Below are 23134 nucleotides of genomic sequence, written 5' to 3'. Positions count from 1 at the left end.
TTCTGAAGGATAAACAGGTTTTAAAGGTGAATATGTTTTGAAGGCAGAGCTAGGAATTTGCATGTTTATTGGTTTTGTTGTTGTTTGTTCCTATGTTTTTTTTTTTTTTTTTCACTTCTTCATTATAAACGAATAAGTTGCTTTTATGTAACAAACATGATTTTCTTCCCTGGATAGCTTGGCTTTTGCCATGACAGAATAAGAATTTGCAATCTCAGGATTCCTTTCCTCTTGCTTTGGTGTTTCTTCAGTTTTCTATCTTGTTTCATATGGAGGTTTTAGTGCTGCTCAACATGGGTAAGAGACTGCTCTTTCACTAAACTGCTGAGATAGACTTAATATGCTTCCCCTTCTTAACTGGTATTCATTTATATTTGATGGGAAGAGGTGGGAGGGAAAGCATTTAATGTTCACTTAGAAATGATGGCAATAAATTAAAAACAACAACAACAACAACAAAAAACAACCAAACACAACACAACAGGAAAAACAAAAGAACAGGAGAAAAGAACATCATGTTGTTCTGTTTCTAGTTCTTTCCAAATTTACATATTTCTTATTAAAAGGAGAAGACAAAGTGTCCATGGTAACAGTGCTAACTCTATTTATGAGAGGTTACAGAGAGCACTTGGCCCTGAAGGATATGAATACTTTGGGAATGAGATTTTCTTTCTGTTGCAGATTCATAATATTTCCAACGCCTTATGACTCTGATCATCTGTTCTGACCCAGTAGCTGAGAAACCATCACTATGGCTAGTTTAGGAATAGTTCCTTAAAACAGCACTGTGAGGAAATACAGAAGCTCAAAATCTTTACCTTCTGACCAATGCAAATCTGGCAAGTGGAATAAATAACTGGTCTCAGCCTCATTATTTCTGGTCAGTCTCCTCAGAACTATCACCTGAGTTCAGTGCTCAGCTGTATTTGGGATCACGGGTCTTTGCTCATCACTGTAAGGAACACAGTGGTGCAAGTTATTTCCATAGGCTGCTGGCTGTTTTTTTTAATGTGCAGCTGCTTTCATCTGCAGGGGCTGTCTCAAAAGGCACACAAATGCCCTGTGAAGGAAGAAAAAAAGAAGAAACGTGTTCAAATGAAAAAATACTGAATTCTTTGGCATAGCTTCATGATTGAATGTCACCATTTCCTCTCTGCACTGCTGTCAGATGTCGCATGGGAAGACGCACTTTTTCAATGGTCCAATGGTTAGCAACACAAACTGGTTTGGATCTAAATGGACTTTTGTTTCCAGCTTTCTCTCTGATTTTCTATGTAAACTGAGACAAGTGACTCGGCTCTTTCTGTCATTATCCTATTTGGACTGTAAGTCAATCAGATCCAGGAATGTCTCTCGATTATATTCTCAGCTGAGATTTCACCTGAAACATCTGATTCCACCATGACGGGAAAAGTAGGGAGGGGAAAGACACAAGACTGTTAGAGTACTGAATTATCTTAAGACTGTTCTTGTAACTTTGTTCACAAAATTGTTGCCATGAATCTCTAATGTCAGGACCCAAAATTGAGTACTCTGAAAAGTTCTTAGGTTGTCTTTCTCAGTGCACACTGCCTTTTGGGGTTTTTGAATGGCTACATTAGCATTTTCTCCATTTGCAGACTTTTCTTCAATAGTCAAACAAGGCTTTTACCTTAAAACTTCCTCTCCTTCACTGAGCTGGATGGAAATTTTTTTCCTACAAAATGCAATAGTGTTTGAAGATGTCAGAATGTTAACCACACCAGTCTAGTCAGTGGTAGTGGAAAGGAAATAAAGGTTTTATTGCTTGATTGTCTACACAAAAGATTTCTCTTGAAAAATAAAGATCCATGGCCTTTTAGCTTCAATTGAAATATCACCCATTTAAAGAATATATTCACATTACATGATTGTGTATGAACAGTGAGTAGAGAATATAATTTAAAATTTAAAATGCAGGGGAAATGGGAAGACAGAACACTACACACACATACACACCCACACCCATGCATATATGGAAATATATGTGCTGCATTTTGAGTTGTTTCCTTTTTTTTTTTTTTCAGTAACAAAATAATGCATTGTTTCCAAATTATGACCATGGAAACAGCCACAAGCTTTTTTTTTTTTTTTTTTTTGTTAATTCTCCCATTCCCTCCCACAAAATTTGGCTAATTCTACAAGTAAACTGTACACTGTGAAAGAATTGAAAGTTTGCTCATAGCTGCTGAGAAATTAATAGAGGGGAAAGTGGGAAATAGAGATTGAACAAAGAGAATAAGCACAGTTGCTGTGTTTTCAGGATGTCTTAAAATGCAACAAATTCTGCCTTGACAAATATGCAAAAACCTGAAAAAACTAATGCTAAAAAAGACATTAGAGTAAAATATTTAAGAGATCATATCAGTCTCATGGTAGGAAATCTTTATATGCACTCCTTGTCTCATATTGCAAGTAATATTGTGGCTTTGTTTGTGCATGATATATTTTTTAAGCCTTTGGAGTAATTTTTTTATTCCTATTTGGTAATTTATGATACATGGGTTAGAGTAGTGTCATTCTGAGTTCTCTTACTCATTATTGTATAAAAGAGACCTGGAAGAGCAGTATATCTTCTGCTTAGTATTTTTTTTATACCAAAAAAGTAAATTATGACATTTATTGAATTATTAAAAACATGACATTTAAAGAAACTAAATCTTATTTTCTCCAACATTAAGAAACTTTGCCCAGGACCCCCAAAGGAATTTGGACTTCTGACTTCCAATTTCACTGGTAGAGCTGTCAGAGGGGTTTATCCAGCCCAGTTTAAATGAGTAACAGGTTCACAGTCTCTTCAGGATACCTAAGATATTAATCAGAATTATTTAGTGGATATGATTTTAGTGTTTGAAATTTCTCTTAATAGAAGTAGTTTCAGCTACAGTCCTTTGTCATTATGGATTATATGCATGAATTTCTGAGTTTAAATGTTGCTAACCTTGAGGCACTGAGGCTAGTTTACTGGTCCTGCAGAAAAAAAAAAAAAAAAAGAAAAAGAAAAAAAAATTGGAAAATAACAACATTTTCTTCTTATCGTTGTCAAAATTTTGCCTTTGTTTTCTAAGTCAGATCTTTCTGTTTCTATGAAACTACATTGTATTTATCAATTCCTGCAAGTGCACTTTTTAAATAAGTGGATGTTCAGAATAGTAAAGTTTTCCTTCAGATCAAGAACTTCACCATACCTAAAATACATATGTGGGAGGGAAAGCCGGTTGGCTGACTTTATTCATCAGATTTCAGAAGTATTTCTGAAAACCCTCATAAATGCCTGTTCAGTAATATTGCTTCTGCTCCTTAGGTAGAATTGGAGATGGTTTTCCACACATTAGCACAGTAGCAGTAGTAGTGTAGCTGAAATGGTGTTGCATTCAGCCTGGGCTGCACAAGGTACCCGAGATCCTGGGTAAGTGTACAGACTCCTAGACAATGCTGATTTCCATGGGCTGTATTTTATTGCTTCTAATTTTAAGTTCAGTTTGTCCAAGACTAAATGTCTATTCAAGCTTCTCTCTGGTCTTTACATTATAAGCTTGATTTCCATGGGGAGAAAACATGGACTTGCAAACATGAAGTTCGTATCTCATTGCAAGTAATCTTGAAGGTTTCATTCCAGCTTTTGTTTTGAAGAAATTTAGTGGTTTAAAATAATAAATTGGTTCTAGAAACCATTAAAATTTTTGATATGTTCACTTTAGGGTCAAGCAGCACAACCCTGTAGCTGAAAAATTCAGTGCAGATCATTTGTCTTCAATGGTGCTGTTCAGGTGATGTCTGCCTTGTATTCCCAAATATACCTCTCATGCTTGCTTATTTTTATCTCCTTCTATCCTAACTTTTTCTTCCTCTGTCTTTCATTGCAGTTAAAGAACTAGCTGAATAGTCAGATGGCTTCATAAACCTGGTAAAGGTTGGTTGAAGCAGGAAAAAAAGAGCAATGATATGACCTGTCTGGACCAACATAAGAAAAAGAAACATTAAAAAATAATTTTTATAGATCTAAAATACAAATAGAACCTACACCCTCTCCTGCTTTATCCTATGCAGTTAGAAAACAAAAAGGGCACCACAGGACTTATTCAATAAAATAGAGGCTTTCTGAATGTTATAAGCAAATACCATGATTCCTGACTTTTCCTTGCATCTATGCTTCAAATAAGTTAACTCATTTGCTGTTTTTTCTACTCTTTTCATGGAGAAAAAAGAGCTAAACCTCTGATTATTCCAATTACAGCAAAATCATATCCATACTTGCAAACTAAAGGATTCATGTCCCTCACATAGACCTTGCACTTCACCTTCACCTACAGACTTTCAGAGGCAAAAATACACCTCTCCACAGGTGCTCAACAGGTTAAAATCTTGGGCTATGTCTTGAAACTCAACTTCCATGAGGGTAGCCCTCCTAACCTTCTCTTAATGATGATAGAACACATACAAACAAGTGAGCAAAGAAAATAAAATTCTCTTCATTTCTAATAGGAGGCCAGAAAGAATTACCAGAAAAGGAAAAGAGGCTATTACACTATACATATGTGGGTGGTTGGGTAAGTGCAAAGTGAGCAGGCTGGGAAAATTGAGGTGCTTGTTTATCCCGATACCAATGTGCATTTCTGCACTTTACATCATGGCAATACTGCATAACTTCACTCTGGAATTCTGGAATTTCATGGTGAATCCTGCTTTTCCGCAATTGTGAATATTTATAATTTCAATAATTTATAATTTGCAACAAAGGCAAGGATTACCTTGAAGGGAAGGAATTCCACAGGTATATTCCCTGCTACAGCTTTATAGCTTCACAGTTAGATCCTATATTTGCTAAGAGGAACTGTGAATTTTTTATGATGCTTCTAAAAAGTCACTTACTAGAAGTATTGTCCTTGGAAGCTCCCTTTATTAATTTGGCATGCTAGTGCACTATTTGCTCTCCACATTTGGCTTTCACATTTGGTAACCTGAAACAATGCAGCCCTGAAGAACTCTGAAGGTCTGAGTGTAGGTGGAAGAGCTTGTGATCTCATGAAACTGAAAATGCAGGGAACAGAGAGGGTAGAGAAGCAGCATTTGCCATTCATATTCCAGAGCACAAAATGTTCTGCTCTCAGAGGATGAAAGCCAGTGAACAATGGTTATAAATTAATTAATGTTTCATGGACTCTTAATTTTATATCTTTTGCATTAGATAGTCATGGAATGAAATGCATAAACAGTACTATTAGAGTAGATAGAGAGCCATATTTCTCTGTTTCCAGGTGAGTGCCTATCATGAGAACATGGAGTCAGGCTCTGCTGTGCTTTCTCCCCATTCCCTCCAGTCTTTTTGTGCAATGCAGAACAGGTTTTTACAGGAGAAATTGAAAATGCCAACTCACATTAGCCAGTTGATTAGTAGTTATTGCACTCTCCAGAACAGTGGATTTGCATCTCAAAAAGAAGAGTTAAATCCAGGTCCCCTCCTTTTCAGCTGCTTGGTGTAGCTGCAGAGTACTGTAGATGGGTGCATATTGTGAATCCTACTGTGTCATGGGTGGTCCCAAAAGCATTTGCTGAATTGGGTGTGGTATGTGGAGAAGTGCCCAAGGCATGGACTTCAAAGGGCTGAGGAATTAGATACCCCTTGTATCTAAGAGTCAGATCAGAAACATTTTTTACCTTAGCATATGGAGAAACAGAATTTAAGGCAACCAAAGCACTTCACACCCAAATTTCGATGCCATCTAAGTGGAAGTTTTAAGATTGTTCACCCAGGTACTTTAAATTCCACAAAGGTCTTATTTCAATTTCTAAAATTCCGTTGTGTTCAGAACTGTCTATGGTGACATCATAGGTATGGTCTAGGAGAATGACAGGCTGGCTGTAGGAAGGGCTTATGTTGACTGTCAGAGATGGACTGTTTTTCATAAACTGTCTGCAATATACAGTAATAGCATACAGTAAAGAAAACAACAACAAGGAAAACAGAGGGAAATAAAAACTGTAATGCCCAGCAGCCCAAATACTGTTAACAGCAACTTTTACCATAACTGTGTAATGGTCCTGATAATTGGTCCCATCATGTCAGACAGTATACAGAGGGGAGAGTAAAGGTAGTTCCTGCTTAGTAAAGCAGTAATAAATTTGATAGACCTAGAGGAAAATGTCTAAGTAGAGCAGCTATGGGACAGTAAAAAGCAATGAACTGAGGTGTCTTGAATCCCAGAGTAGGGCACTGACATAATTTATGTGTGGAAATACCTGTTGCAGATGGTGACATCAAGATATAAAATCAGCTTTCAGAAACAGCTGTCAGGAAAGCAGGTTCCATAATGTTGACCCTCCACAGCCTCTGCAGTTGCCAGCTATAGCCCTTGACAGTAGGTTTATCATTGCTTTGAGAGAGGTAAACTGATTTCTCTCGGGCATCTGTTGTTTCTTCCCCAAAGAAAGGGCCATTTTTGTAGAGTAACACATAATTTGTTTAGCATTACCCATAACATTTTATGATTGCTTTCATAAAACTCCCACTTTTTGGCAGCTTTCCTTACCCCAAAAAATGTGTGAAGGAAGGAAATAGAGCCAAGAGTAGTTGTCCTAGCCATCACCAGAGCACTTAGGTTGGAAGAAAGTCTTTAAATATGGAGACTAACTCAGAAGTGGGTGGAAGATAATTTGTTTAAATTTGCCTTTAACGATTTTATTTACCCTGGCTTGTTTAAATCTATTTCTGTTTCTCTGTTTCTGGAGATGTGTGTCTCAACCTATTTTTTTCCTCACTATTCTTTTTGTAGTTTTAAGCTATTCTGGGTGTCAAAAGTGGAAAAGAACCCACAAAAACTGTCAGAGCTCTGACAGGTGTCCTCTGACAAGTCTTTCCAGGATGTTCTAAAATGTTCCTTCTCCTAAGCTTGCCCCATCTCTCCTCCCCCACACTATGTAGGACACAATCCGGAAGGAGCCTACACATCACATTCACTGACTGACGGCCTGAACCGTGAGCTTAACCCCGTTTTTATCAGATGTTCAACCTAGAAAGTACAGCTGGGTTCTGAAGTTGATAAACCTCCCATTTACCTTCTGATTCAGCTCTGGAGGTGATCCTATCTGGCAGGAGAGCAGCAGCGTGTTCAATCACTCCAGGAGTCAGACAGAGGGTGCCTGTCGGAGATCTCAGATTCCTGGAGCTCTTTGCCTCACAGCAACTTTCTCGTATTTTAGAATTTTCTTTTCTTGCACATCCCCCAGGGAGTCTATTTCATGGCTCAGCACAATTCAGCTATCCAGATTATTGTTTTTCCCTTCTGGATACTCAGCCTGAACTTTCCTCTGACACTAACCCCATTAATTACTTGCATGATTAAACTAAGTGAGTGAGCCTGACAGAATGTGAGGTCCTCCAAAACCCTCCAGTTTTGGAGAGTGTGGGTTTGCAAGCTGCATTTGACTTGGAGAATATTTTTTCTGAGTAAACACAGACGCATTATGGTAATGAATTATTAAATATATTTAATATATAATTAATATATACATTAAAAATATGTATATATCTAAGTTTAAAAGCAACTATTAAGGCAAAAAATGTCATTGTGGAAGTGATCTGGCTGCAAACTGCGGATTCCTTGGATTAATATCTTCACATTTTTAGGATAGGTTGTTTTCTGGCATTTCAGTAATGGTTCAAAGGATTTGAAACCCTTTTAGTTTATTTTCTCAAACAGGAACTGTAGTCCCTACTAAAACTGCCATGGCAAAAAGAATATAAGAACAGAAAAATATGCTATTCTCTGTACACCACTGTTGGAAGTCCCCAACATTTTTTCTTGATAATGTTTCTCTCTTCCTCAATTATTCAGTGTCTTATCACCTGCTCTTTAATTAGATGTAGGGAAAACCACAGAAACCTAAAACCTTCCACTAAACCCTGCAAAATAAGGTTTAATTCTTCTATATCTGTTATTATGAGAATAAAAACAAACCGAAATAAATTATTTTTGCAGACATGTCTGTCTGTTTCTAAAATTAAAAATTATTAGTCCTGGAATAAGGGGATGATAAGTGAACAAAACCACTGTCATGAGGATGATCCTCTGCAAGGGACCATTTCTTGGGGTCCAGTATGGTTTAGTGTCACAGTGCACCCCTGCATACTCACTCTTTGTCACAGGTCTCATAAGAACTCAGTATGAGACAAATGGACCATGTGAGCAATAGAGCTAATCAAGGTTAATAAGCTCAGTTTTATAAATGAGCAAATTTTTGAGAACATCTATAATTTTTTTCTACGTTTAGTCATGTCATTTAAAAAAAATGTCAGCACAATGGCTTTAAATATTACAAATTAAATTTACTACCTAAATGAAGATCATTGATATCACAGACAAGCAGGAATAATTTAGATCTTAATTGGACCTCTAAAGGTAATTAATTTTCCAGTGATATGTGGTATAAATGTTCTCTTCTTAATTTATTGAAATAGAAATCTGAAATGTTCATGCATGCAAGTATGTTCCAGTTATAAATAGAAAAAATTAGGAATGCCCAATACCCTTTTTTTTTTGTTCTTTTTTTCTGCAGAGTCAGCAGACTCTGCCATGAAAGTGGTACAATTACAGAACTTATGCCTTAAAGATTTTAATAGCTGATACCCTAATCCATAACCATCTATCAGTACATGACAGCATCTGACATAAGAAGTTATATTTGAAACCAAAATAATTGACTGTGTTTATTTAATGGGACATAGTTTATTTATCCAATGGGACTTAAGCCACCTGATTTGTAATCAAGAACATGATAGAAGTGGCTCAGGCCTTTTTCCATGTAATATTTCCTAATAGTCTGAAGGTAGGAAAGGCCAAACTGTATCTAGTAGGCTTGTATTTGTTGTACAGGAGTCTGCAGTTCCACTGGAAGATATTTAGAAATCTGCAAATGAAAAAGGCTTAACACTGTGAGCTGTTAATTATGAAGTTTCCATAGAAACACCATTATTCCCTTTCCTTGAGAAAGGAGCTAACCTGTATTGTGAACAGGAGAACATAGTTCTGACAGCTATCTGTAACTTTCTAGATTATCCTCATATAAAATGAAGTCATGGAAGAAGTTCAATGTGATGGTGCCCATAGCTTTCCCTCTTGCAGCTGTTGCATGGGATTCTTGTTCTTGTTCTGTTAAAGTGGAAGCCCACCTCTTTAAAGAGGTGAGATTTGCAGAAGACTTGAAGATAGCAAGGTTGGAACCAACCACGTCCTGCACAGGATTTAAAGAAAATAAAAACTAAAATATTATTTAGAACAAAGAAATGGATATGCTCTGGTGAAATGTAAAGCTCCCTGATGAAGTAATCAGGATGTACATCCACTGGCTGTGGTCACTGATTAGGTGGGGCCTCAATTTCAGCATTTCTTCATCCTCTCATATTGAAAGTCTCTTCTCCAAAATAGAAATGACATATAATACAGTCTGTAAATTGATATAATTTTCAATTTTTGGCTCTTCTATTACACTGTCATGATCTGCTTGTCTTCCCTGTCTTTACACTAACAGTGGATAGAGTTCCCTGGCTCCAGGGGCTGCCCAAGCTCGTCCAGGTCTCACCAGGCTTGTGACCTGCTCACCAGACCTCACTGCTTTGCTCTGAGGAGGAGGCCACCAGCCAATTTAAATCTGAGCTGCTGTTTTCTGCCTTTCCTATTTGTGTTAGCACTGGAGAATTTTTAAGAAGCTGATCAGGTCAAAGATTAAAATGGTCCAAAAAGTGATTAATTGCTTTAGTAAGGATCAACATGAAGACCAGTAGTGTGAACTCTTCTGGGCAGGGGGTGGTGGGTGGTTACCCAGAGGTAATTCTGAATGTGGGTGCATTGAATTTTGTAAACAGCTGTAAAAATCAAAGTAGTTTTGATAATTAGTAAAAACCGATCATAATTTTCTCCTGAAATTGACATGCTCATAAATTCTGTATGAAAATATGCTAGTTCTAATTTGATTTAAATTTCCTCTGAGAAGAGGATGAGAGCAGCATTTCCCAAAAGCTCTATTCTAGCTCTTATTTTTTCCTTTCAATTTTCCTTCAGGTTTTCACTAAGTGAATAATAAATGTGTTTTCTTCAGAAATTACATGCCTACAAGTGAACTTCTTTGCTTATAAGCTATGTAGGAAACAATTTTTCATATTGTACCTGCATGAATAATATCTAACATTTCACAAAAACTCATTAAATGCTTTTTTTCCAAGATAAAACCTAGGCTGTAGAATGTAAGGATTTGACTTAATGGGACAATATGAACGTTCTTAAAACCTCATTTTTTACATGCTTACAAAATAAATTATAGGTAAAAAGTAAAAATGCCTAAGAATGATAAAAGGATACTGGGATGACAAGATCTGATTCTTTGAAGGCAGGAAGCAGTAATGTTTTTCTCCTGACATTAGTATTTCATGTTGGCACTATTTTAAATCCTTATTTTTTCAGTGATACATAGCAATTTGGAGTTATCTGTGAAGCATTAGATTATCAGTCACACTTCTATTAGATATTAAATTAAATCATACTATCAAATGAACTAAATGTCAGTCAAAAGTAAAAGAAAAAAAAACAACAAAAATTTTTTTAAAAGGCCCAAATCACAAAAAGGAGTCTAGGTTAAGAATGCATGGGTCTAGAGATAAAAATATCTTGTCATTTAAATTTAAATAAGCCAATGAACACAGTGTTCTGATCATGTAGAAGCTGTAAAAGGATGAATTTTGGCTATTTCAGGAAAAAGAACGTAAACACCCGGATACCAGTGACTATCTGCATGGTGTGAGATGTGTCATTCTACATCACTGAGTCCCTGACAGCAAACCTATCAACCACACCAGCCATCAGGTGGACACAAACCATTTTGTGTCTCTAGGTAGAGCTGCACAGCCTCCACAGCAGTGCAGAGCAAGTGGAGGAGGGAAAGGGAAAGGGGAAAGGGAAAGGGAAAGGGAAAGGGAAAGGGAAAGGGAAAGGGAAAGGGAAAGGGAAAGGGAAAGGGAAAGGGAAAGGGAAAGGGAAAGGGAAAGGGAAAGGGAAAGGGAAAAGGAAAGGGAAAAGGAAGGCTCAATGGCAGCCTGGGCTCGTTGGGTGGGACAGCCCTTCTGCACAGCTCAGACAGCCTTGGGGGTCTGTAAGTCCCATTGTCCTGTCCCCAGACAGGGGAGGGAGTTGGATTGATGCCTGAGAGGCCCCTGCCTCAAAATGTCCTCACTTAGTGCCATGCCCTCCTGTGTGCACAGCCTCTGAGCACTCACAGCCTGCACTTCAGGAAGCAGTTCTTGTCCAGGACTGCCAAGTTTTCTCCTGTATGAGCATCTCAGGAGCCACTTCAGACCACACAGGGCCATATCGGGGTTACAGCATGAGACTAGATCACATTCTCTCTGCATTATTTTTGCTGAGGGCCCAAGCAGTACCTCCCTTCCTCACCATCTGACAACTTAATTTAAAATCTTGGCTTGATTGCAAGTCCATGGCAAGATTCCCACTGGATACTAAGTGAGTATGTTGTCACTACTGACTTCAAAATCATTAGATGATGGAAAGAGTTGATCTCAGCCTAACAATGCAGCAATGCAGGTGATGCTCACAGGGATTGTGAACACCCTGGGAACCTTGGAAATCCTTGGAACATGAAATCCTTGGAACATGTGAACCTTTGTAACAGAGCCTGTCACATACCAGGGAAGGCTCCAGTTTCCTTATATCTCTTGTGGTGGAAAGCAAGGGACCTAGGACTCTTGACTGAGGAGAATCACTAGGTAAACCCAGTGTTAAACAACTCCTTATACACTTTGCTCAGCAAGTTTGCTGTCTTCAGGTACAACATTTGTGAGGTGTTTTGCTCATGTTTTGCAACAGAGAAAATTTTCTAATTCATTAAGGCCTGAGGAACAGAATAGAGAATTCAGATGTCTTTAAATGTGGATGCCAATTATCAGTAGCAGAGCACTTTGAGGAGGGGACATACAGGGGCTGTACAATCTGTTCTACCTGCTCATGTGGCTGGAAAAATTGTCTCACTGACGATGACAGAATTGATACAATTGTTCATTTTTTGCCTATTAAAAAAAAATCCTACTGTAAACAGATATTCAAAATAAAGTGCAAACTTTCCTCAGTGCTTATCCCACTGTAATGCAAGATTTATTCAGTGGCAAGGTAGTCCTCACAGGATTGGCATATGAGTTTTGTTTTCTTTCTCTTATGAACTTGTAGCTATACTTACTTGTCAGCATAGCTGAACAGTTCCTTTGTTAATCTGTTCTAATGATCACAAGGCTCAGGGAAAAAAATATACCAAGGCAACTCCAACCCTGGCACAAACACAGCCAAGTGCATTTGATTTCAAGTATCATGAAGACACACTAAGACTGGAAGCTGTTCATTTAAATGTTTCTGTTTTCTTAGGGAAAGGTCAGAATCTTTATTCAGCAGTGCTTTGGAAATCTCTTTTCAAATTGCTTTGGTAGGAAGCAAGGACTATCATTACTTCTACCCAGCTTGTGCTGCAGAACTAGTCTTTAGAATGACCCTTAACTGAAGCAGAAAATGGAACTACAGTCTACCAACTAACCTCTCTGATGAAATCTAGCTGTCTCTTGAGACCTTTTAATTTTCTTCAACAAATCCAGACACAATGATAGCAATGGCCATGAGAACTGCAGCTTGAGAAATCAATATAAGTTACTGCAGCAACCAAAGCTCTTGCAGTTGTGTCTTGTAGGGTGCCAAAGAACCAAAGAGTTGTAACAAAAATACAATGGATGGTAGATACTATTATATTTTACAGAATGCACTGTTACTATAAAGGAATTCTCTTTCCTTCCTGTCTTCTTCCACACAGGACTTTGGTTTACAAAATATCAGTACAAAATATCAAGTTTCAATTACCAGTGTTTGTATTAACAACCTTTTCCATTTTTTCTGCAGCAGACCATACCTAACCTCTGGGCTGATGCTTTCAAAATCTTACAATATCTGATTGCATGTTAATGGCATGTGGCTTGGTGTGTTTGATTTAAAGATAAATATGCATCATTAAATACAGAACAATAAGCACAATGAATGCACCATATCTGTAAAATATGGTAGAGAAGAGAGAATTGTGTTTATCTCTATTAAAAGATTAAAGGATAAAGGATTAAAAGGGGTTATAGTAATTTATTTAAAAGTTGGAAATGCTGCAAGAGATGGATTTAATAAGTATAAAGAGAAAGAAAATACAATTAATTGAATTATTGCAAAAAATATACATTACTTGACTTTTAAATAAATTTTCATATATTAAGTGTAAAATATGGAAAGCAGTGTCATTTACAACCCTCTGTGGAGGCTGATGGCTTGCTAATAATGTTACTTTTTCTGTTTTATCAAAATGAGTTAATTAAGAATTTCAAGTCTAGTGCTTGACATGACCTATGGATCAACTATATATTTAGCTTTAGGGCTCAGGCATTTGGGTCTAGAAGTGCTCACAAAGTGAAACCTACTGAGCTCAAGACAGTTCTAACTGTCCAGTTTTAACTGGGAATACTAATAACACGAGCATAATTCAGATATTCAACTGCTCTTCTACCTGGGAAACCATTTGTTCACCGTGTTTGAAACTTGATAGAGGCTTCTATTTGATCTTCCCCTGGCATTTACCAGCCTTTGAAATTAGTAAGTTAATATGCCTTCAGTTATAGATTCTGTTAATCATTGCATAAACTGCAATGTTAAAAAATTTCATACCAAGTTGAAGTGGTTGATGATTTGTTTTAACTTCAGAAGAAATTCTGCTGGACTCCCTTTGACTGAGGGAACTTCTGCCCTCACTCAGGCTGTATAAAAAAGAAGTGGCAAATCCACAGGGCAAGATCTCAGCTGACACAGTGTGACCCCAGTCCTCAGATTCTCTGCAGTTAGAGACAGAACTCTCCTCTTCTCATGGAATTACCAGGACCAGGGTTATCCATCCACAAAAGAGGCAGAGATTTCCTGCTCAACTAAGCCATGTCTCAAAAACCTGTGGATGACTGTATTTAATTCCTGATGATCTCCAGCCAAATGTCAATGTCATCCCCATACCACCAGAGGAGTGAACTTATTGGTTGCTTCTCTTGGGACTCTGATCTGTAGAAAATCCTAAGATATTCAAAAGTCCTGAGCGTTGATTCTATCCCTTTGTTTCAGTATTATTTGTTTGTTGCCAGTCCACTTGAAAAGTAGGCCTTAACTGAGGATGCTCAGTTATGAAAATAATGATCTTTGAAATTAAACCTTTGATGCCTCATTTTATTTCTGATAAACTGATTTTAACATCTTTGAACTCTGAGTTTACATTAAGTGTCTGCCTTTCAATTTTGTACATAGTAGCTCAAAAATTATTGTGATAGAGGAAGTCTTATATTACATTGGACCTCTTCCAATATTAGTTATTTAACTTGGAGTATACAGAGTGGATCCATTTCATTATAGTGGTTTGGTTTTCATGTGAATCAAGAAAACGTTGTTTAAACTGGGGAAATGGTTTAGAATTTAAATTGCCAGCATTCAGATAGCTGTGGATTTCAATAGAGAATAGGTCTCAGTGGACAACTTCTCTTCCAAAAAAGATTGCATAGCAAGGTCTGAATGCTACCAGTTTAGAGAATTCTGAGACCCAGATGCCATACCAGAATTCAACGGAATACAATATTGACATCCTCTAGTGTTAGGCATCTAAATTAAGGTGTTTGATTAGGATTGAGGTAATTTGTACAAAAATTAGCCAAAACCCACTAGTTTTAGTAAACTGAAAGCTCTGTTTTTGGATTAGGAAGCATAAACATTTCATTTAGATATCAAAAACAATGTAAATTTATAGATGCATCTGTATAAAAACATTCTGCTCCACCTAAAGCAGGCATAGGTTTCAGTTTGAGCTGTTTAGATACAAGTTTCTTTTTTTCATTCATGAGCTAGAAATAGCCCATAACCTTTCAAAGAGCTTTACATTTTCATTTGTTTACTGAAGAAAAGATCTAGGATCTTTGAGGACCACCTTTGAATATTTGTTTATACAAAAGTCGCTCTAAAGTGCTAGTTATTAAATGCTTGCTGGGCTTAGTAAAACAAAGGTCTCTCAGAATTAAGTAGATATGCCACTAGCAAAAAGACATATTGAATAATAAAAATACTCTGTGTGCCTAGCATCATTTTGTGTAACTCTAAATTTATTTAGAGATTTTGACTTTATAATAGGCTTCAATGTATCTTTACTTTACAGTTTGCCAATGCACCCAAAGGGAAGGTTCATTCTAATCAAATTGGGTATCACAAAAATAAGCATGGGAACAAATCAACAAACCCCTGACATTGTAAACATTGTAAAGAGACAAATAATGGTGTTGCTAAGTTTCTTCCACCTTGAAACTAATTCTCCATGGTTCAGCTGTTGGTTCCCAAATCAGGTAGTGCTTCTAGTTTTTGCTGCAGTGCTGTTCTTCAAGGCAAGCAAGTAGTGAGTGTGGGCAGGAAACATGGCCAGCTGAGTCAGCTCTGTGCTGGGATCATGTCTGGAGTAACTCACCAGGGGACAGGCCAGTGAAATGCCTCATGTTATGAGAAATAGATACAAGGAAGTTCTGGCAAATAAACTCTGCCTTCATCTTTCTTCATCAAAGCCTGTTAAGGGGAAGGCTTTTATAGATAAGGATGGGACATGGCATTTGTGACTGCCTTTAGTGGTATCTTTGAACTGACTATCTCTCTTTCCTGTAGGACAGACCATTTAATCCTCTTCAGGCTCTCCTAAGCTATAATAACATTACAAATTATTTTCAGGAGTTTCTGTTTTCTCATATTTAGCAATATTGCTAAGTGATTGGGATCTGGGCACAGGTGGCTGCCTTTGCCCTTGCCATATGTCCTTGCCATGGGAAGCTGTGCTGCTGACACAGTGCCACAAAAAAGGGACAGTCACCATTCCACTGCATTAAATACACTCTTGTGTTAATTGAGGACTTTGTATTTCCAGAACATGACTGTATTTGGGACATATAAGAAACAGGAATTTTTGTGGAAAAAGTATTATAAGTAGCTCTAGGTTAATCATTAATTATAGAGGTATCTGGGAAGTATTTTCCATTTAATATTTATATTATAGATAAATATGTATAATATATTAATAAATGCATATGTATGTATTTAATAACATTTTAATTATGTATTTATTAGAAACATAATTCCTCAGACTAAAAAGAAAGCCCTTTCAAGTAGTTGGCTCTCTCAAAAAAGCAAAGAATTGCAGAAAGTCAATATTACTTGCAAAAATATTAGTTTTAATCAAAACCCATTATATCCATGAAATATTTTCAACAAAAAACATTTACCAGGAATCATAATTAGTTTTCAGTGTTTTCTTTGCACCCTTCCCTGTTGGTTTTATGCTTTCATACCATATTCTTTCATTTGAGTGACAGACTTTATTGAATACTGAGAATGACTATTGACTGTGCAACCAGCCAAGACAGTCAGGCCTGAGGATCTCAAGAAGTCCTTTCCAATCTATCTATTCTGTGATTTGGGTACCTTTTCTGAGGGGGAAACCTCAATCTGTTTTGACAATTTCCCCAGCTATTCCATGTAAATGGTTTTGCACAAGGATGACAAAGGAGCAGGGCTTGACAAGCGAGCAGTGCTTGATTTAGGCAAATTTGCAAAGTCTTTTCCTTTTATTCCCTGGTCTTGCACCTCATTTTTCTGAGTTCTCAGCTGATCTTACACAATTGTAGCTCAAGAGGTGCCAGGCAACCACATTCATTTAAAACAGTTTCACACAGGATTTATACCAGAGAATTTTGCTGTACCTGATCTTTGGCTTCATGCATTACTGTGTAATTATGATCTCTTATGCTTCATTAATTAATATTCATTTAAGCAACACAGGCAACAAAAGCACACAAACAGGTTTTAGCTATCTACAATCCAAGATGGTCCTAAAGGAATAAAGTTATTCTTCAGCGTTCATTTTTTTGTTTTTAAAAGTTGACAACTAAATCTCCAGATCAGGAAACACATGCACAGTTACTGACATGAGACCAAATTGCTTTTCTTGTAACATTTCAAGAACTTGTTTATTTGCAGCTGCAAATTTCTCAGCTGAGAATCTGGACAGAAATAGTACAAAATTTTATATACAAAAAAGGGAATTAATCTGCTAAAGAGAAAAATGAAAATGAATGTGTTGTTGGAAAGGCTCAATATTTTTTCCTTCACAAAATAGAAAAACTACACATCTAATTTCATTATTTTTAAAGTCTTTTGAGCCTACTTGATGTTTATTCAATAGGAGGACTTGCATCATCTCTCCTTCGGTGCATTAAGTGAATTTAGTATTTCACTTTTTGTGGCCAAAAGTATGTCACTGGTGTGAGGAATAGCACAAACCCCATAAACTATAGACAAATTGAATTGTAGTCTGGCCTCTTCATGACCACAATCTCTATACCTTAAAAAATTGTAGCTGGTGCTATTTCACCCTGTGCTCAGTATTGATGAAGCAATAAAAGGTAGGTATTAACATCAAAGAACCAATAGTCAAATAATTGTTTAGCTGTGTGGGAGACATCAAGGCTGCAGTCAAAAGTACATAAATTTGAAAACAGCATCTAAATCCATGCCTGGAATCTGTGGAGAGTCAGAAAGAGCAGGTTAGAACAAAATATCATATAGTGTAAACAATCAGAAACCATTATTCTTTCCCATGATTTATCTACTGTTAAAATTTTACTCAGTGCTTGACAGGCAGGTCTGAAATCACAATAAGAAATCAAAGAGTGAAGAGACTAGTGCAGTACTTAATAATGCAGATATCACCATCTAAGCAAGCTCAGTGGGAATATATTTTGCTTTTCAGTTTAGGTCGTGACACTCACAAACCACTGAAGGTGCACCTAAGTTTGCCAGGCAGGCTGTGCCAGTGGTGTGGTAACTGATCTATGTTCAAGCTAACAGCTTCTGTCTGCTGGGCCGAGCAAGGAAGGAGCCTCTGTGCTCATATGTGGCTGGGAACTAGAGCAGATGAAATGCAGGCATGTTTTCTTCCTATCTCCTGCCTTTGCAGTGAACCAGGGAGCTGAACCTGAATCTTCCACAACCCAAGTCATCGTCCTGCCTCCAGGGAATACTTCACTGAATGCCGTTCCATAATGGATAGAAAAGCAAGTTTTTCCTCACCCCCGCCTTGCAGGTTTGTCCAAAGCAAGCAAAGACTGTGACTTATGATAATTCTACAAAAATGTCATTTTGCTGCATATCTGCTTCTGTGTCAGAATTGCAGGCATTGACTCCAGCAGGCTTAGCCTGGGATTATTAAAAAGAGCCTCCTGGAGGCAGCTGATTTCCCAAAAACTCAGACTTCCTAAAGAAAATCTAGGAACAGTGATTATTCCACCATTAGAAGTCAAAGCAAAGCAGATGAAGATACATCTCAGCAAACATACTGCCATGAAAGGGTGATAGGCTGAATGTGGCAGCAGGGACTTCCTCTCTGACTCCCTAAGATGAAATAAAGCATAGATTTGGAGTCCTGGCATTTCAGAATTACTTCCTTGGGACTACAGTTTGTCTGGGACACTTCAGACAGATTTAACACTGTGGACTAATATGTGGCAAGGTCCACATCACAGCACATAATTTCTCTAGCTACTATGAAACATCACAGGCTGTAGAAAGATGCTAACTTGTAGGGGTGTCCCATAATTCACAGAAGGATTCAGCTGTTCTGTCTAAGAGAGTCAATTCCTCTGTCTACAGCCTTGTTTACAATAGCAATTCCAGCTTAGATATGGACACTTAATCTTTTTTTCATTATTATTATTCTTTCTGAACAATAGTAATTTCCAGGTTGAGGACACACCACTCTAATCCCTTCTTTTCTCAAAGGCTGTATAAATTGTTAAGGTTGTATCTTGTTTTGTAGCAGCCGCTACAGCTGATATTTGACTGTTTAAAAACAAAACAGAAAACAAACATACAAACTCCCAAACCAATTCCCCACATTTTACATCAGATTTAGCCCTCTATAAAATGGTATCAAGAGACAAAAAGGGATATATAAATAATTTCATATTACACATTCAACTGTTCATTAGAGAATAACTAAGGGAAAAAATGCGTACTGTGACAAAATCTGATAACGAGTATGTACATTCATACCTTATTTTGATCTTTATAAAAATGTGATTTCTTTTCTTGATTTCTAAAGCCATGGGCAGCTGAATAGACCAGCCTTAGAAAGTCAAGCTATTCCAGTTTGAAAAACCTGCAGACATGTCTTGAATCCCTGAATAATGAGGTAATTTTACCACAAGAGTAGAAAATTTACATTAAGATTATTTGAGATGGACTTTGACTCTCTTTGGATTCCAAATCTTCCAAGAAGTTCTCTAATCAGTAAAAGTGAATTTAACCACTTCAAAAGAGGAGGTAGGGTAACCTTCCTGCCATGGGAGGGGGGAGGAAGAGGGAGAAGATTCTCATAAGGCTGAGCCTGCTTTTGAGATTGTCTCTATTTCTCCTCTTCCATCTCATTTTATATGTGTGTCTCATCCTCATCCCTGATTCAATGACTGCAATATTGTAGAAATATTACACCACAAAGTGCAACGTGCCACAGCCTCCCTCATACCTGGCCTGACGGACCTACACTGAACGTTGCAGATGGGAAGTGGGTACAATAAATATGCTGAAAATCTTCTCTTTTTTGCCATCTCTTTGATGAAACTTTCTGGAGGCTATGGCTACTTGCCTGGAGTCAGACTAAGTCTGATCCTCGTGTGTACATCAAGCTGACGGCAGCTTGATATTCCTGCTGTGAATTTTTCTAGGGCAAAGTTATGTACAAATGAATGCATTAAAGATGCATTTGAAATGCAACAGTTTCTGCAGATTGTGTAGAAGCAATAAGGCTTTAAAGAAGAGAAATGGATCTGGAAACGCCAAGGTTCAACGTTTTCAACAGTCCCAGCATGAGCACAAGCGGGCTTCTTAATTAGAGGGGGATAAGGGGGGCAGGCAGCCTGCAATCACAGTGTGGGGTCTGCAAGTACTCTGAAGGTGGCACTTTATGATCATGAAATGTGTTCGTCTCACAATGATGCCTGCCTGCCTGCCTGGTTTAAGAGGTGATTATCCAGCTGCCAAAGGATCACATCAGCAAAACTCCTGATCTGAATGCCACTCTCAGGTGAAGCCTGCCCTGGTCTCAGGGGGAGCACAGGAGGGTAAGGTATTAAAATGTGGCAGCTCTTCCAGTTTGGGTGAAACAGCTCCCTGACATTGCATTTTGTATCACTGCTTACCCCATGCAGTTAACTTCTAAAACTAATTATATGAGAAAGGAACTTAAAGAGAATAAAACTTTGAGTATAAATAAGATCCATTGTGCCATAAGCAGGCAGCAATAGCACAGAAGCCAGGCTGCCTTTTGAGATTGCATGTGTCGCAGTGTGGGACCTGGCAAATGTTTTAGACATCTGTGATGGTTTTCAACTGTTGAGAGAGCAAGACATTCAAACAGAGGCACTGGGGAGGTAACAACTTAATGAAAAAAGATCCCTGTGTGGGACAAATTGTTGTCCCAGACTCTTGGAAGTTGTGATGATAAAGAAGAGGCTTTGAAAAGTCAGGTCATGCACAACTTGTTGCTGCTGAAGTACACCTTTACACAGCACATCAAAGCACCTCTTTCCCAAGGGCTACTGCTATGCCCACACCCTTCTCAACACAGAGACTTCCCATCACTGTAATTTGCCTTTGTACATCTGGGAAAATTGTCCTTAGTGAGCAGTTCAGTAGAAATATGAGGAGACTGACAGGCAAGCAGATGTGTTGCTGGGTCCACTTTCAAGAGTGAGGCTGAAAGACAAATTCCAAGGTTTTTGTTTTGCAATCAGAACAGCATTCCCAATTAGACTGGTTATTATACAAACCATGTGCAGAACAACTGTCTGGACTTTTGTAGGACTCACTGCAGAAGTAAGAGGTGTAGGTGCATGGAGGGGAGTGTGTTCGTGTGAGTATCTGGGTGTTTATACAGGCTACTAGTTGAAACTGAAAGCTTTGGAATAGCAGGAGGGTGGTTTTTTGTTGTGTTTTTTTTTTGTTTTGTTTTTGGGTTTTTTTTGTTTTGTTTTTTTTGGTTTTTTTTTTTTTTTTTTTTTTTTTTTTCATAATTTTGTGTGTTATTTAGGCCATTCCACTATGAAACTATTGTTGTGGCCCAGATTTGGGCTTCTCCCTGAAACCTGTTCATGAGGCCTGAAACCTCTTTATCCATGAAAGAAACTACTATTCCCAGGTATCTTGCTCAGAGATGCTGCTTGCAGTCATTCTCTGTGAAAACACAGTGCTTCTTATTAGAAAGAACATTAAATCAGTGCAGTGACTCAAATAGTAATTTAAATGGGAAATTGGAAAGTTTGTTCTAAACAATGTGGAGTGAAAAATCTTTCAAAGGAGAGAGCATAACATTGACTGGTGATGCATAAACAAAGGTGTGGACATAGAGAAAATATTTTGTGCAACTGTTTGGATACATCAAGATATGAACAGATTGTGTTCAATCTGTCAAAACATATTTTTCCTTTTTCTGATTATTTTAGAAGAAATTTTTGATGAAAAATGGAATTGTTGCAGGGTCCATGTGTTAATAAAACACTAAAACAGGTGTTTAAACTCTAAGAAACTAGAATCAGTAGACAACTCACCTGTTTAATCCTGAGTACTTAAAGGAATTCATAGAGTAGGGTACCTTGTTATCCAAAGAACAGAACTCCTAATGTCTTTGTTAATTGGCGTTATCTCATTCATTACAGTTATAATGAGTATTCACAAATAGCAAATCCTGTCTTTCTTATCTCTGTCAAAGCATATGGTCCTAGCAAAGGAACCAAGATAACAGTAGCCTAATGCAGATGTCCTCTAAATTCAGGATATTGAGTGGTTATGTCCAAAGGAGCTGAAATGAGCCTTAACAAAACTTAACACTTTCTGTACTTGGTATGGTCATGAGGAACGAACTTTAAATCCCATCTATTCATCCATCTTTAGATAAACTATATGTAAGCATATTATGGTTTTAAAGCAAAAGACTCCATGTCCTGAGTAATGCCTTTATTCCAAAAGTCACAGCCTATAACAAGGGGTAGAACTTGTCAGGAATCTTCCAGTTAAGTGTTTTTCACTGGAAAATGCCAATTCGTAAGAAGCAGTATGGTTCATGAGTTTCTGTGGACCTCTTGATGAAAGTAATTTTAAAACAAATGTAGATTTTCAAATATGAGCATTTCTTTTTGAAACTATTTCTAGATGAAGCAACTAAATTCTTTTAAATATCAGCTAAAATACATCTCAGCAAGACAATTATGAGTACTGTAAAATCATATAACAGTAATATTTCATTTTTTGCTATATTTATATTTACTCTTTTTAGTGACAAAGACTAAATATGACATAGAAAAATGTTTTAGATTCTCAAAAATTTTAAATAGCAGGAAAATACTATTTTAGGATAAAAATTCACACTTTCTGTCAGTGACATCCTGGTGTACAGACAAGTCAAAACTCAGATCCCAAAAGATCAGTAGATATGTTTCTCTTGTTGATTTCATTGACAGATTAAATGTTTGTCTTTTGCTTGGTCATAGCATCTTCCTCCATAATAGTTTTATGTGGACCTGAGTCTAAATTCCTAATTTAAAGTTCCCTTGATCCTTGCACTTTGAACATTGTTAGTTGTGGTGCTATTTATCAAACATACAAGTTTTGAAGTTCCTGCTGAAACTGCTTCCCAAGAGAAGTCTTTTCTTCTTCAGGCCTGACAGTACCATAAATTATTTTAAGATGCTATAACCTTCTGTATTTTCTAGTGAGTTATACTGCTAGTTAAAAAGGTTCTATGTTTCTGAGGAGCCTCCAATTTGATTGTTTGCTGGGAGCAACATTGTGAAGAGAAAATGCAGCCGTTGGTCTTGAGCTCTGATATTGTCTCATAACAAATGGTCTCAATTAAAGACAATTCAGGGAAGTCCATGGAAATATAGTCAATTATCAAACACCGAGAAAGAAATGCTTTG

This window comes from Vidua macroura, chromosome 7 (genome assembly GCF_024509145.1).
Source record: "Vidua macroura isolate BioBank_ID:100142 chromosome 7, ASM2450914v1, whole genome shotgun sequence".
Classification (NCBI taxonomy): domain Eukaryota; kingdom Metazoa; phylum Chordata; class Aves; order Passeriformes; family Viduidae; genus Vidua; species Vidua macroura.
Note: the sequence above shows the minus strand (reverse complement) of the source record.